General features: G+C 37.8%; 1 long non-coding RNA gene across 1 annotated transcript in view; it reads right to left on the reverse strand.

Moving 5' to 3' along the window:
- Positions 1-16,678, reverse strand: part of LOC105475521 (uncharacterized) — a 185,680-nt gene that overhangs the window by 26,760 nt on the left and 142,242 nt on the right. The window contains exons 5-6 of the long non-coding RNA XR_983416.2: positions 2,210-2,337; positions 1,769-1,954 (exon numbers count right to left, since the gene is read on the reverse strand). This is a non-coding gene — a long non-coding RNA (uncharacterized lncRNA). The remainder of the gene's footprint in view (positions 1-1,768; positions 1,955-2,209; positions 2,338-16,678) is intronic.

Below are 16,678 nucleotides of genomic sequence, written 5' to 3' on the forward strand. Positions count from 1 at the left end.
AAAAAAAAAAAAAAGGACTTTTGCCAGCCCTTTATTATAAGACCAAGGACATACACTGGATTCTCAGACTTCACAAGAAGCCAAAACATTGTTTATAACTTCCATTTGGAATTCTAGAGTGGAGAATTAAGGATGCATGTGAACTTGTTGCAGATTTTCAGGGGTTAAGGCAGTGGGGAGAGAAAAGGTTTAAATTATGCAGAGGCACCATGACTCAGAAAGCAAAATAAAGAAGTGGAAAATGAATGTTTGTGACTTCCATTTATGTCATGCTGCAGGCACATCAACTCTCTGAGCTTCTGTTATGCTACCCACAGAAATGAGATAAATACCTAGAGGGAGGCAGGACGGTCACACACAAGACCAACTCTAAGGCGCTGTGTTTAGCTTGGTGACCTGGTAACTGCACCTGTGCCCTCTCTCCTTGGTTGACAGGGGAAAAAGATGGCGATGGGAGCTCAGAACAAGGGAAAAAGAAAATAGGACTTAAGGAAGATGTAGAAAGGTTCAGAAGGAAAGAATGGGATTAAGGGAAGGAAGCAAACAAGCAAGCAGGGTTTGTGAGTACTGTCAGAGACAAGAGACCAACAAAACTATTTTCTCCAAGTAAGTCTTGCTTCCAATTACCTGTAGAGAAATCTGTCCTCAAAATCCCTGGATGAAGAGGCCGGGGGCAGTGAGCACAGGAAGTAGAGCAGGGATTCCATGTTTCTGAACTGTTTCTCATGTTCTTTTTTTCCACTAGAATATTCTTCCAACTCTCATCTCTGATTCAAAATGTTAACTTGTCTCTCTAGTAGCACCTCACATGACTAGTAAGCCCTTTCAAAGGGGTATGCACACCACTGGATACCCCTTCTCAATAATGGCTTAGCAAACACTGCAGAGCACCCACTGTGCACTAGACATGCCAGCAGCACCTGGATGCAGAGGATGAAGTCACAATCCCCTCAGCCCTCCAATTAGCAGCTCACTGAAGAATGCTCTGAATCTCCTTCCCATTCTACATCACTGCATCTCTCTTGCTGTTCTTACTATTGTTATTGTAAACAATTGCTTTCTTCCCAAGACGGGTCCTAAACTACATGGGGGTAGAGACAATGTTTCCATCTTTGCATCTCTCTCTGCACTGTCCCAAAGCCATTGAACACAGCAGATGCTTCCTGAATAAATGGTCATGTATTTGAGTTGAATGCCTGACTGTGAGGTTAGGACTTGCTGTTGCTTCCATTCCCAAAGTGCTATGCTTCAACCTAGTGAGATAGAGGTAGTGTTTTCCTGATTGGCTTTTGGCTAGGGAAGGCTAAGATTCAGCCAGCAAAGAGATTTAGCAGGAGGGCCAGCCAAAAGAGTGCACCAGGGAAATGGAGGTCTGTGGGTAGATAACATCAGATTGGTTAGGAGGTTAAACAGAAAGCGAAGTGGACCCAACTATCGCACCACAAGCATCCCGCCTGCCTTCGATCTAGATGTGAACATTCCTTTATTCTTCCTGTCTCCAAATCAGTTCCTCATGCCCAAGCCCCTCCGGGCAGCTCTTCTTGGTAGAGTTACAGCAGCTGCTATTCCAAGTACAGGAAGCTGTCTTGTAAACAGTAATTTGTTCATATCAAATGTGTAGGACTAGAAACAAGGTAATACATGATAACTTTAATTAACACATTCTCAGATAAGACAGCCCTATTTTGAAACAACAAAAAGGAAAAAAAAAATCTTCATAATTCATCCTGAGGAAATAAAGCTCCTTATAACAAAACAACAAAGTTACCTGTCAGAAGCTGCCAGAGCACTGCCCCTTAATCAGCAGGAATGGGTGGCCAGATGCCCTGTGTGGATGGAGAGCGGCAGCCAGACCGGCTAATCAGTAGATCCCCGACGTCGCCTCACAGTGCCGCGTCTACCCACGGATGGTTCTCTGACCTCAATTGTCAATCTGGTCTCCTACTTCTCTTTTCTGTCATTAGAAAACTCCAAGCCAATAAAGATAGTTCATTTTATTTTGCTTTTTAAAGAAAGGCATTTCAGAGATTGAGAATGGAGAGACAGCAAACAGCAAAAGACACTGATCTCCTGCTACACTTTCTGCTGTGCCTCTCTGGGCTATGAAGGCCAAACTCATTTAGTCCCTTTCAGGCAGGCCATTTCCCTCAGGATAGCGAACCTGGTATAAAGGGGTCTGGAAGGCCAGTATTCAGTGATCTCCAGGTACCTGAAGAACTCCAAGTCTCCTCTGCCGGTCACCACCTCCCTGTGCTGACTTGTCCAGCTGTTTCCTCCATGACTGAGTGCAGATGACATTGCTCCCTTTCCCCTTTCCAAGGTTCTCAGAGGCATTGCCTGTGGGTGACAGAACATTTTGTATCATTTTAATTGGTATTTAAGGATATTTTCAAGCTAGAGTTATATAGTTTTCCCTTTCTTTGCAGACGTTCTATAAGCCTATTTCTATGTCTCTTATTCATTTTTTGCTTATAAATTATTAATATGAATGATAAATGCCCACTTTAGAAAAATGTGAATCCTAAAAAATATAAACTGGTAATAAAAATCCCAAAATCTCACCATTAATTACTAAGCTACTAATGTTTCTGTAATCCTACTTTAAGGCATCCATTCTGTCTCCCTTTCTCTCTCTTACTGAATATACCAAAATGGACAGATCTATTCTATCCAATCTCTGTCTCATACAGATTTTCTCAACTGCATTGTATGGAGACAGAGGAATACAGAATTGAGCACCAGGAAAGTTTTAGGGTGCTTTTATTCCTAAGGTCTCCACCATGAACTGAGTTTATGGAGAAGCCACTCCTCAACACAAATACCATTTAGGAACTTCTTTCCCTATTTAGGTCACCTTCCTATTGGCCTCTTGATATCAATAAACAAGTTGTCAGAAAACAAAACTACCATGGCAGAAGAAAGTGACAGGCACATAAAGTACCAAAATATCTCAAAGTTTATCAAAATTCCTGCCTCAAGTATGGAAAGTGCAATCCATTTTCCTTTCCAGTGAATATGTGGCAAAAGGATTTTCTTCTCAAATATTCATTTTAAGATAAGGAGCAGGGAGACAGAGATCTATATGCATTTGATTTGGGATGGTTTCTTTGAAGGTTACTTTGGGGGAATTGCAACTTTAAAGCTATGATGTCGCTTTATCAGAGCAAAATGAATGAATGTAAATGGCAGGTAGTCATTGGCAGAGAAAAATTTCCAGTTGTCAGAAAAGGAAAAAATGTGCAGAGATACACCAGAAGAGCAGGCTGGGTAATAGTGGAGATGCTTCTCTTCCAGTTATCTCTAAAAGGAAGTTTGGTATAGTGAGGATTTGAATTTGTTCAGCCCTTTTTTATCAGAGTTTTTCACATTATTAAGGAGGAAGAGTAATAGAATAAGTCTTCTGCTGGCAGCTTTCCTATCCTGTGGTTTATTAGTGTGTATGTTTCACTAGTAGGGCATAGAACAAAGATTCTAGGGAGGGGACACAAGAATAAAGTTAAGGGAATAAGCTTTCGGCATGTCTGCCTAGGGTTGAATCCAGTTTTCCCATATACTTTTTGAGTGACTTCACCAAGTTGACTGGTCTGGTCTCATCTATATAAGGATAATAAAATGAGTTCTTACCTGATAGGGACACTATAAAGATAAAGCAATGTAACTAAATATCTTGAACTTAGTATGTACTAAAAATTTAGTTATATTCTAGAAGCTCTGCCAAAAACTAAAGGCAGAAACTTAGGTGGTTTGACCTCTCCCTGATCCTCTTCAGCCCAAGGTATTGCTTTTAAGGCCAAGACTTTTCATGTATTTAGCAGGTACAAATTTTGGTCCACAAACTTGAGTGTGCATGAACTCTTTACCTTGTATCATCCTTCAGAGCAGTAGGAGTTTTGTATCAGTTATGACTGGCTCTTTTCCCTTGGTTATGGCAGAATCTCAAAGATTTCTGAGGTACCTGGAGGGGATGAGCTGCTGATGTCCAGTATATCCCGGCTGCTACTGACTTCCTGATGGTTGTTGCCTACTGTGGTCCTTTTGAAGTTCCCTGATTCACTGTGTCCCTACCCATGTAAGTAAGAGAGTCTTAAGCTAATACTTAACTAAGGTGCCAAGATCTCCCTCCTGAGATGCCCCTTGGCTCAGAGGAATGAGCCCTGTCTCATACCTGTTACCCCCTCAAAGGCTTTCTCCCCCATCACCCTCCTAGCAAAATCTCAACTGATACAACTTTTCCAACAATGTGCCTTGGGATTCTTCTGTCTTTCATCCTACTCAAATTCTGGCTGCAAGGACTACAAGAACCACAAAGCCTGGTAACTTTCTTTAAAAAAAATGGAGGCAGGAAAATCTTAGGGATAAGAAGGACAAAGTAATATTTCAATTATTTTGCCACAGACACAGGATACCATCAGTTTTCTTTAATGCCAGGGTAGTCAAATGGGAAATTTTTTCCTGCTACATTCAGCCTTGAAAAAGTATGTTGTAAGAAATATAGTATGAGAATTACTTGTGAGTGTAATTATTTAGCCACATTTTTGCCTTATGGGGCTCTTCTATCCGTGAAATCCCCTCATACAGGGGCCATTCTTGGCCTCTGCTCACTCCTCCCTCAGCCTCAAGTGCATTTGCCTCCACCTTCTATCTAAGAGCTGTTTCTTAGCTCTCAACGCCTGGAACAAATGCTTTCTCCTCCACGAAGTCCTTTGTGATTCTTCACACCCTCCTCTTTAAATCTAATGAACCACTTCTTTCTCTCACAGCACCATATTCATACCACTACACAACAGTTACTTCTTCGGTATTTTGAACTAGTATTTTCTGTTTCTGCTTTCTCAGGATGATAAGCATCTTGAAAACAAGTTAGGGTAGTGACAAATAACTTACTCCTAAAAAGAATTTGAGTCAATTTTAATTAAAGTAATGATGTAAGAGAGAAACTAGGTTGCAATGAAAGTCTAGTAAGTTTCTTTATGTTTAAAGGAGAGAACACAAGGGATTTTTTGTTTACTTTGTTTATCTTTTCAGGGTTTTTTTTTTATAAGACAATAATTCTTTATTTTTACATTTATTAATTACTGGAATTTCTTCTTTTAAATTATTAGTATATTTTAAGTTCTAGGGTACATGTGCACAACGTGCAGGTTTGTTACATATGTATACATGTGCCATGTTGGTGTGCTGCACCCATTAACTCATCATTTACATTAGGTGTATCTGCTAATGCTATCCCTCCCCCCTCGCCCCTCCCCACAATAGGCCCTTGTGTGTGATGTTCCCTTTCCTGTGTCCAAGTGTTCTCATTGTTCATTTCCCACCTATGAGTGAAAACATGTGGTGCTTGGTTTTCTGTTCTTGCCATAGTTTGCTGAGAATGATGGTTTCCAGCTGCATCCATGTCCCTACAAAGGACATGAACTCATCCTTTTTTATGGCTGCATAGTATTCCATAGTGTATATGTGCCACATTTTCTTAATCCAGTCTGTCACTGATGGACATTTGGGTTGATTCCAAGTCTTTGCTATTGTGAATAGTGCCACAATAAACATACATGTGCATGTGTTTTTATAGCAGCATGATTTATAATCCTTTGGGTATATACCCAGTAATGGGATGGCTGGGTCAAATGGTATTTCTAGTTCTAGATCCTTGAGGAATCGCCACACTGTTTTCCACAAAGGTTGAACTAGTTTAGAGTCCCACCAACAGTGTAAAAGTGTTCCCATTTCTCCACATTCTCTCCAGCACCTGTTGTTTCCTGATTTTTTAATGATTGCAATTCTAACTGGTGTGAGATGGTATTTCATCGTGGTTTTGATTTGCATTTCTCTGATGGCAAGTGATGATGAGCATTTTTTCATGTGTCTGTTGGCTGCATAATTGTCTTCTTTTGAGAAGTGTCTGTTAATATCCTTTGCCCACTTTTTGATGGGGTTGTTTGTTTTTTTTCTTGTAAATTTGATTGAGTTCTTTCTAGGTTCTGGATAGTAGCCCTTTGTCAGATGAGTAGACTGCAAAAATTTTCATCCATTCTGTAGGTTGCCTGTTCACTCTGATGGTAGTTTCTTTTGCTGTGCACAAGCTCTTCAGTTTAATTAGATCCCATTTGTCAATTTTGGCTTTTGTTGCTGTTGCTTTTGGTGTTTTAGACATGAAGTCCTTGCCCATGCCTATGTCCTGAATGGTATTACCTAGGTTTTCTTCTAGGGTTTTTATGGTTTTAGGTCTAACATTTAAGTCTCTAATCCATCTTGAATTAATTTTCATATAAGGAGTAAGTAAAGGATCCAGTTTCAGCTTTCTACTTATGGCTAGCCAATTTTCCTAGCACCATTTATTAAATAGGGAATCCTTTCCCCATTTCTTGTGTTTGTCAGGTTTGTCAAAGATCAGATGGCTGTAGATGTGTGGTATTATTTCTGAGGGCTCTGTTCTGTTCCATTGGTCTATATCTCTGTTTTGGTACCAGTACTGTGCTGTTTTTGGTTACTGTAGCCTTGTAGTATAGTTTGAAGTCAGGTAGAGTGATGCCTCCAGCTTTATTCTTTTGGCTTAGGATTGTCTCGGCAATGTGGGGTCTTTTTTGGTTTCATATGAGCTTTAAAGCAGTTTTTTCCAATTCTGTGAAGAAAGTCATTGGTAGCTTAATGGGGATGGCATTGAATCTATAAATTACCTTGGGCAGTATGGCCATTTTCACGATATTGATTCTTCCTATCCATGAGCATGGTATGTTCTTCCATTTGTTTGTGTCCTCTTTTATTTCACTGAGCAGTGGTTTGTAGTTCTCATCCTTAATTCTTAGTTCTTGTTGCATATTAGTATAAGCTACATGATTTTTTTTAAGTAGCAGGGCCCAGGCCCCACTCTCAGAATTCTGATATAACTGCTGTGAGGTGGGGTTCAGGCATTGAAATTTTTTAAAAGCTTCCTATGTGATCCCAATGTACAGCCAAGGCTGAGAAACTTTAGTATGGAGATGAACTCCATTGTCCTTCAATTTATGAAGGGTTTTTAATTGATGTTTCTCATTCTCCTACTTCCTCAATTTCCTAATTTATTTATCATCGTTTTGTATTACACATATTTTTGTGAACCACCTCAGATTCTTTTGAGAATAGGCAGAGTTTAATAAGCCACTAAAATGGTGAGCTAGTAAGTCCCAATAATCTCTTCCCAGTATACTAAGATGTTTCCATCAAGTCTATAAAACTTATTTTTAAAGAACATTCATTGCATCCTCTCCCCACAACTCATACCTCAAAGACTTCCTTTAGCTGAAGAAAACAGCAAAGCAGATTTTATTGTTTTTTAAAAAAGACATATATCAAAACTTCAAAAATTTGGGTATCTTATAAAACTTGGTTAGATTTCCCAACATTCTATTAGTCTAAAATTCTGAATGTAGAGCTGACTAATAAAAAAGAGTTCTTTTTAAAAATGAGATTTTTACATCAGGATTGGATTATTGAAATAATAGAGCCACAATTCTTTTAGGACCTGAAATTGTAAGATTGAACCAAATAAAACTGAATCATGTGTTTTAAACTATATATTTGGTCAGAACTCTCTTTAGTGTAGCCAAGTCCTTTGTTCATAATTAAATATTACAATAGAATCTACTATAGTTTTATCTTAATTGAATATGAGCAGTTCTATTAAGCAATTAGGGCACTGATTTTTTTCTAAAATAAGTAGAAAAATTACATAAAATCTTCCATAATTGATCTAATTTAATTCCATAGTACCAAAATTTACCACAATAATTATATCAGGGCATGGATGAAGAGACTTCCTCTCAATCATTTCAAAACAATAGTAAATATCAAAGATCACTATCCTGACATAGCAAATGCAAAACTGCTTTCATTGAAACTTCGAAGGGCACAAATACTCCACTTATTCCAACTTATTTATAGAAATTTATTCTCTTCTCTACTTTGGTTTCACAGAACTTCTAATACCTGATTTTTTGACTTCCTTCTGGTTTCACCCTAAAAACCCACCAGAAAATAAATCTTTTATAAATTTAACAAATTACGTTTTTCAGGACAAAAACATATAACGAGAAAAAAAGGGGACCATTTTCCCACCAAATAGCTCTGAGAGATGTAGGAGCCAGCTTGCTCATATTTCAGGCATGCTGGCAAATTATAAAGTTACATGAGCTGTTACAATATCTTTGTGTTATGGTCTTTCCATTAATAAAATAGAAATTAGAGCATCTCCTACTTTCCTCTAGCCAAGATGGAAGTCATGAGATATTAAACTCTATTCTTTCTGTGAAGAGAAAAGGAAGGGCTGACTATACCCATTAATCTACACAGTAGGAACTTCACAAATACCTAAATTATATATGTTAGGAATTAATAGAGATTTTTAAAGCTCATTAAAAGCTTCCTGAAGTATAGACCAATTTTTTACATATGTAAGACATTATTTTTTAAATTAAAGTAGCAAACTCAAAGATGAATTCATTTTCCCTCCTGCGCTCTATCTCATAACCTCTGGGATAAAGCACATTTTTATTTCCCTGAATTGCTTTTTTTTTTTTTTTTTTTTTTTTTTTTTTTCCTAATTGGCCTCTCTGGATAATTCCACAGGATAAAACAGAAAATAGTCTTTGGGATTAGTAACACTGAACAGGTGCGAAATGTACCACTGAAAAGCTAGTTAAACCTCAAAGGTGGACGCTCCAACTATAATTTAAATGAGAGACACACAGCCTCATCAGTGCCCATATGTTGGCCAACTGGGGATGCTCTTATCAGAGCAATCTTTATAAATGTAACAAGCCTGTTTCAATGCTACCCACAGCGTGAGGCTGATTTCTATTTTGCATTGTAATAGATTATACAGCTTCAATTTTCAATGGACATGCCCTAACATATTGGGTCTCTCAGGAGACACAGCAGTGGCATTGACAAGGAGGGGCAGAGGGCTAAGCAATACCATGCAATATTTAAAATGTGTGTGTGTGTGTGTTTCTTTTTTTTGACAACTAGCAAACTGTGAGTACCAAATAGGATGATTCACCACTTCCTGCTGTCAGATATAATAGCATCTTCTATTGTAGAAGCCTGTTACAGAATGACCGTCTAAATATCTTTTGAAAGATATGTGTGTTCACATATTGATCATAAGATACAATGTCTAGCTTGTTATATATGAAAAAATATTGCTGTATAGCTTTTCTTTTTAAAGACTGGAATAGGGTAAGGGAGAATGTGGCACCAAGGGAACAAGGCCAGCACTATACCACAGATCACACTAATACCTGCTGATGTTATGTCACCTTTGTCAGAATGGTCTCCAGGTGGTTACTGAACTAAGTGAGAAACTACAGAGATCAACAATTCGAGTTTGTCCTGGGACTCAGGACTTTCAGTGCTAAGACTGAGAAAGCCCTAGGCAAAGCAAGGCCAGTTAGCAGAACTCCTGGAAATTTGTCTTTCACTTACCATCAGTGCACACTTTGATCTGAAATAGCATAAAACCATATATTAACTACCCAAAAACTGACAACTTTGCTAGGGCACACATGTGATGGTATTTAAAAGAAGACAGAATACTATGATAGGTAGACTTTTCAAGATTACCTATACACACACACACACACACACACACACACACATTTGTGTGTATAAATATCTATATATATCTATATATCTATATCTATATATATATGTTTGGTTGATGGAGTCTGGCTCTGTTACCAAGGCTGGAGCATAGTGGTGCAATCTTGGCTCATTGCCACCTTCTGCCTCCCAGGTTTAAGCGATTCTCCTGCCTCAGCCTCCTGAGTAACAGGCGCTCACTGCTATGCCTGGCTAGTTTTTGTATTTTTAGTAGAGATGGAGATTTCACTGTGTTGGCCAGGCTGGTCTTGAACTCCTGACCTCAGGTGATCCACCCACCTCAGCCTCCCAAAGTGCTGGGATTACAGGCATGAGCTATCGCACCAAGCCCCTAACCATTATATCTAGGCAAATAATTTCTTGACCATTTTCTAAATGTTTGTATGATAATTGGGCACTATGATCTTTGAGATGACTGGGAGGTCTTGCCAATATGATCTCATACCAGACGGAAGGGAAATCAAAACTGTATTGGGTTGGGTTTTACTAATCTCAATCTTGATGGAATTGTTGATGTTACAATCTTAGCAAAATGAAAGACCAGATATCACAGATTTGAAAATTGTACTGCAATGGACTAGGGTATTCCAATAGGATTTTCCTTTTGGAGGCCATGATGAAGGTTACCCATTGTGAGTGTCCAATATCCTAAGGAAGGGTGGATTCCCAGGGTCGATCACCCTGAAAAGCAGCAGCTTCAGACAGAAAAGGAAGCAGGCAGGGAAGCAGGTTGTGAGGCACCCTAAGGGCAGACATGATCTGAGTGAAACCACATTTAGCACTAATCCAGGATGCTCATCTTCTAAACCCCCAGAATCTTTAGTAAGATCTTGTAAAACACCTGCAGGTTAGTCTAAGCCAGACTACACAAAGTTAGAGGAAGGGGTTAGCATTGTTTCCACACTTGGAATCAAGGGTTAAAACAGTGTTTCTCAACTTTTTTGTTGTTGTTGTTACCAACCCTCTAAGAATCCTTGTTAGGCAATTTTCCCCTAATCACCTCCCTTTATGAAATTTTAATATTACAGATAGACTGCATATATCTTTTTACATACCCATATGCACTTCTGTGCCTTATACATAAAAAGAGTAAGGTATTATCACCCCCCCCAAACCAATTTTCACCCCTGTGGGTTTGCTATCACCCCTATTGAGAATGCATGGGTTGGGGAAAGCATAACTGCTCCAGAGACATTGCATTCTAAGAATATCAAGAGGTGACCTGCAGTGGAGCAAGTAGCAACTCACTGGGCAGAGTAGAAAACAGAAGACTGATAAAACCTGAGAAGACAACCTCGAGTTGTAGAGTACTTAAACATTTCCAGGAGGAACTTGGTGAGAGACTGGATTCCCTGTAGTCGAACTTGATGACAGTTCTAAGTTATCATAATATGGTTATTAAAGGAAATGTATTTTCATTTTGTCATTATAGGCTGGTAAGCCTAGGGAACATTTGGCTTACAAATGTAAGTGGGACATATATTTGACAAAAAATGATGAAACTGGGACTCAAAGCTCTCAGTAAAAATGAAACACATACACTCAACTGTACCAACAAAAAGGCATATATGTAGAAAGGAATGAAATAATGGCATTCACAGCAACCTGAGTGGAAATGGAGATCATTATTCTAAGTAAAGTGCCTCAGGAGTAGAAAACCAAACATCATATGTTCATACTCACAAGTAGGAGCTAAGCTATGAGGATGCAAAGGCATAAGAGTCATACAATGAACTTTGGAAACTCAGGGAAAAGGGTGGGAGGGAAGTGAGGGATAAAAGACTACAAATTTGCTGCAGTGTATACTGCTCAAGTGATGGGTGCACCAAAATCTCAGAAATCACCACTAAAGAACTTATTCATATAACCAAACACCACCTGTTCCCCCAAAAACCTATGGAAATAAAAAACAAAACAAAACAAAAGGCATGTATGATGAAATGTAAACAGAACATAGTGATTAAATGATTAGTACTTCTGAAAACAAAGCAAAAGTTGTCATAATTGACGAAGAGCAATCCTGTAGAGTGTTTCCAGTGCTAGGGCTTGACTAATGTCATGGTAAAGATTGTCAGAAATAATAATATAAGAGTCAAAATGCCATGGCTAAGATTTATGTATTACAAACTCTATCCACCTTCAGTCTTTTGCATCAGAAATTGTGTTGTCTGTTCCGTGGGAAATAGCATGTTCATAGTGGGAAATGGATTGTGCTGAGGAGATCTGAGTTCTCTTTCCAGCTGTGCTACCCTGGGCTCCTGGTTCTTCACTTGCTAGCTGTCAATTCGCTAATCTGTAAAGTGAGGGGACTAAAATAAATGGTCTCTAATATACTCTTCCACCTCTAACATGATTTAAAGATAGGAAATTACATACTTTGCTTTCCTTTCTTAAGCAGCTAATATTTGATGGGCCTTTAAGTAGTTACTAAGCATCTCCCACTTTCCACATTGTACTAAGTACTGAGACAGGGTTGGATTAACATCATTCATTCAATGTTGTCTCCTTTTTCTACTCAAAAATATCACAATTTATTGTATACAAAATAAAAGGTAAGACCTTAAAAGCCAGTAACCCAGAGAGAAGCATGCAGTAGTGTAAATTTATACCTAGATGTAAATATCGGATTTTTTCCTACTAGTAGAGTTGGCAAAGAGAAAGGGAAAAAAGACCAGGAGGCTTGGGACACCTAATTTGGAAGAAGGACATGTGAGTAAGAGAGCAACTACCTGGGAAGCCAAGGCTGTTACTGATGGTACCCTTGACTTAACACACTTGGATATATCCTAAGCACCCCAATAGGCTAGTGTGACTTAATGCTTGGGCATGGGTTTTATGATATCAAATTACCTAAAGATAGAGTCAAAACCTTAGCCACCGTCCTAGTATGAAAAAAAAAATATATATGACAGGAATCGGCTTCAATTGTTTAAAATATGGAGCACCGAGTCTATGATTGACATGGCCTTCAGGAAATTAAAATACATCCACAAGTTTTGTCACTTCAAGCTTTGCTTGTTCTTAAATAACACTAGTGAAAAAGTTCTTATATAACACTAGTGAAAGTTGTGTAGTTAGAGGAAAAAAATTTTCTGTTGGAAACCAGAAATTCCAAGTAATAGAGATATTATTTTTTTGATTTTGAGTATTCTTATTGGTAAATATACCACTGGTCAGATCTGAGTTAAAAACAAAAACAAAAACTTGATTTATTTTGTTACAGTAAAAGCAGCAAAAAAGTACTAAAACTACTATCCCGCTTTTGTATAACTCTAGCAAATGTAACTGAAGAAAATACTTTCACTTTATTTTATCTCTAGGGAATGAAGTCTGCAGCCCACCATTACAGCCCACGTTCTGAAACAACCTCCCACTGAGCTCTGTGATCTCCAGCCACACAGAGCTGCTTGCTGGTCCCTCCATCTAGGGCCTGTGTTCCCATGGTACAGTATGCACCTCTTTGCACTTTATGCTACCACTAGTCACTTAACTGTCTGTTCCTCCCTTGGACTGTGAGTTCCCAAAGGCAGAAACCATAATTATTCATCTTAGTCTTCCCAGCATCTAGCACAAGATCTGCATAATGTATGTGCTTGATTAGTGTTAATTGAATGAAAGTAAACTACTTTTATTTTCAGTGGCCTTCTAATTATGTAAAGCAGTATAATTCTAATGCATACCAGAGTCCTAAATGTAACATAACAGTATATCTCTGTGTTTTAGACATTTTAAAAAGAGAAGTGAATTTTAGTGAAGTACATATTTTCTAATTATGTAAACATAAAATGTCCTCAAATTACCCCAATTTTCTCATGCGCCCTTTTATGTGAGTATGTAGGAAAATGGGGCCTCCTGTTATTATCTGTCCTGTTTGGTTTTAATTAGAGTTGTTAACATATAACAAAACATGCAAACATAGGAAACATCTAGATGACTATAGCTTTCATTTTTTATTCCCATATTTGGAGGCACATAGATATAGTCACTTGGTACTTAAATATTTCTTTTCAAAATATTAACAGACAGGAAAAAAATGCAAATAGAAATGCTAGTAATTTTAATGAGAGCTAGCTCTAAAAATCCAAGATTAACTCCATCTCAAATACCATAAATAAATACTTATTTTTCTGGACCGATGATTATCTGGAGCCAGCATCAAACAGAGCTATGACAAATGTTTTAGGACATTTTCCTGAGCAATAAATAAAAAAACAAATATAATGAAGGACAAATACTAACCCTGTGATTCCTTTCTTCTGCCCTTCACTTGACCAGTTCTATGTAATATGTTATCTGCTGTAGTATCCATGCACAGATTACACCTGCTATCATGAACTAAAGAACTATGATTCATTTTTGAAGTATTGTTGATAATCCTAGCTAAATTTTTACACAAGAAAACAAGCTCAGGATGGCAAGCAATTTCACAGATCTCAAAAAGGTCGTATTGAAGTGAAAAACCTATTAAGTTATTTTGGAATCTGTTGATTATTATGTAAAGCTTCAATCCATTTCTGAATATTAATGAATTTTTTAATAAAGTTATAATTGTCTTTGTTCCAAATATGTTTATAATTTACAACTCTACTTATATGAATGCTCAAAGTAGTTTACAATTAAAATACTTATGTGAGACTGTTAACTATAAAGTGAGTGAGAAGAGATAATCATGTAATTCAATGGTTCTCAACTTGGAGCAATTTTGCTATCCAGGGGACATTTGGCAATGTATAAAGACATTTTTGGTTGTCACAGCTGGGGTTAAGGGAGCTGGATGGGTGGATTGTTACTGGTAGTGGGTAGAAGCCAGGGTTGCTTGTAAATGTCCTACAATGCACAGGACAGCCATTCCTCCTACTTCAACAAAGAATAATGGTGTAGAAAAAGGAACAATAATTCAACCTGAAACCAGGTGTAATTAACATTACTAAATATTAAAGTTATCTTTGGTTTATTGCCTGGCAAATCACAATCAATAGAAGATATCTAATAATAATTTTGCAAAGATTATTTAAGTGTTCTCTATATACCTGGGTTTTCTGTTTGTTTTGTTATTGTTTTTGGATCATCTACAAAACCAAAAACTCAAGAGTAGTTTGTCAGTTGTGATGATACTAGGCAGCCAAACTAAGGTATTTTAAGAGTAGAACTTAGAAGGGTATATTGATAGTTCTCAAACTTTAATGTAAACAAGATTCTCCCAGGAAGCTTGCTTAAGATACAGTTCTAGGAATTCTTGTTAAGAGATTACTATTTAATAGACATCAGCTCAATTGACCACATCTTGAGAAACATTAATTTAGTAGGACAAATGATTAAGTAAGCCTTGCATCAGCATTTCTCAAACCTGGACCATCAGAATTACCTGGGGAATGTCTCCAGATTGGAAATATATAAGTATTCCCAGACATTCCCAGAAATTCTGATTCAATGGGTCTTGAAATGGGGCCCACACAACTATGTATACTTTAAATCCCCCAGTTGATTATATTGATGAACCAGGGTTTAGATTAGCTACCTGGATTATTCGTATAAAATATTATTTGTCCTAAATTCATTTTTGGTGGAAGCTAAATGAAAGTCTTTTCAAAGGTGGATTTTCTGGACAGGTCTTGGGCTAAGTGTAGGGCAGGTTTTATGTTTAGGTTTTAGCCCCAATTACCCAGCTTACTAGCTATGTAATCCTGAGTGCTTGACAAATCAGCTCTCTGAGTTTCTTCTTTGGTAAAATGGGAATACGACCCACTATGCAAAGGAATTTTACAGGTTGGTTAGAAAAGTGCCTGGCATAGTGTAAGCACTCAATTAACAATTATAAACTTTAAAGAAAGATAGATATCTATACACATATAGATATAGCTTGTCAGCTATTCTAGAATCAATATTAATACTATGCATAAAAGTTAAAGAGCTTAGAATTATATTCTTGCCTAGAGAGTTATGACCCTCTATTAAATAAGCTGGCTATCAGAAGCACTCCACAGAAATACTCCAATATATTTACAAGTCAATTTGTATACTTCAACTTCAGCAGACACTGTGGAGAAATAAGCAACAGGTAGACTCTATAATGGCCTTTATCCCTACCTCTTGGTCATCACAACTTTTTTGTTATTTCCTCCCCTTGAGTGTTGGCTGAACTTATTGACTCACGTCATATGAATAGACTATGAAACAAGTGATAGGATGTCACCTCTGCAACTGGGTTACAAAAAGATTGTGGCTTCTGTCTCTAGTGCCCTATCTGCTCCCTCAATTACCTGCTCCAACAAAAGATAGCTGCCCTGTGGAGAGGCCCAGGTGGCAAGCAACTGATGCCCCTGACCAAAAGGCGAAGAAAATCTGAGGCCTGCCAATAGCCACATGAGTGAACGTGTAAGTGGATCATCCCCTAAGTTAGCCATTAGATGAAGGCAAACCACACTGACCATTTGATGGCAGCCTTATGACTCTGAGCTGGGGCACTTAGCTAAGCTGTGCTTAAGTCCTGGCCCACAGACATTGAGAAACAATGTTTGTTGTTTTAAGTTGCTAAGTATTAGGAACATTTGTTACACGGCAATAAATAACCAGAACAAATGACGTCAACATTCTGCTTATAAATTCAAGGATGTGATAAACCTTTGAAAAAAGAAAGGTCACTGTGAAAGAGAATGTATTTCAAAACATATGCTTGGATAAAGTCAAAGAAACCATCACGGTAATTCATATCATTTGGCATATCAGCTTTATTATTCACAAGCAAAAGGGCCTGTACTGTATTCAGTAGGTCTAGGCACAGCTGCAGATATAGCTAATATGGAAGTTTTCTGCAACAATGCTTGTAAGTGGCCACAACACAAGAAAAGGGTTGGTTCTAAAAGTGGCATTTAATTGGTTAAGATCACAGTGATTTCTTAGGAAGTGAATGGCCAAGTTGACATTAATATGAATGTTTTGAGACCTTAGTGATCACAGAAATTCTGAGGTCACATAATCTCAACAAAAATCCTAAATCACAGAGGAACTGGCAATTTAAATAAGAAATTAGTTCACCACATTC

This window comes from Macaca nemestrina, chromosome 4 (assembly GCF_043159975.1).
Source record: "Macaca nemestrina isolate mMacNem1 chromosome 4, mMacNem.hap1, whole genome shotgun sequence".
In the NCBI taxonomy this organism is placed as follows: Eukaryota; Metazoa; Chordata; class Mammalia; order Primates; family Cercopithecidae; genus Macaca; species Macaca nemestrina.